The sequence below is a fragment of the Protomyctophum parallelum genome, assembly GCF_964188405.1.
Source record: "Protomyctophum parallelum genome assembly, chromosome: 22".
Lineage (NCBI taxonomy): Eukaryota > Metazoa > Chordata > Actinopteri > Myctophiformes > Myctophidae > Protomyctophum > Protomyctophum parallelum.
The window spans coordinates 26,985,703-26,986,438 of NC_139714.1; positions in this window are offsets into that span (position 1 = coordinate 26,985,703).

Sequence of the window (736 nt, forward strand, 5' to 3'; positions counted from 1 at the left end):
ATAATTATTAAATCTCATCCATTCATATTGCATTTGAAAATAGCAGATCTACAAGCTCTTGTAGATCTGCTATTCATGGCTCAGATTAACTCTCATGTCTAATGCTGCTATACAGAACATTCGTGCACGCATTCTGCACATACACACAAACAATGTTTATCAACGTGCACGTTCAGCGACCACCAGGGGGGACCAAATGAACCCTTACAGGTCTGTGACTGAGAGTGTAACACATGGAACCAAACGTCCATGTGTACACTCTCAGAGTTACAGAACCGTAAGGGTCCATTTGGTTCCATGTGTTACACTCTCAAAGTTAAGACCCGTAAGGGTCCACTTGTGGACCCGAAGTTGACAAACATCAGAATAGAAGACATATTATTTGTAGATATGTTCTGTATCAGTTATGCTGCATATTAAAGTAAATTGAGTATGCAGGACCGCAATGGAAGTGACGAGGATGTCTGTGACGTTATAGGTGACGTGGCTCTGGTGGTGCGAGACGTCTTTGGCACAACGCCACAGGACAGAGTCCGATAAAAAAAGGTCGAGCAGAACTCAAGACAAGTTTTTAGGCTGTTCCCGTTTCAACAGATCTCCAAACCCGTTGTTTTGTGAGCGCTGGTTTCAGCTCTTGTGTGTTGGCCGGGTGGATCACTGCGTGAAAAGAGGAGTCAACGGGCAATTATGGTCACTGTATTTTGCCCGTAAACCTCAAGCAGCATATACAGTTAAT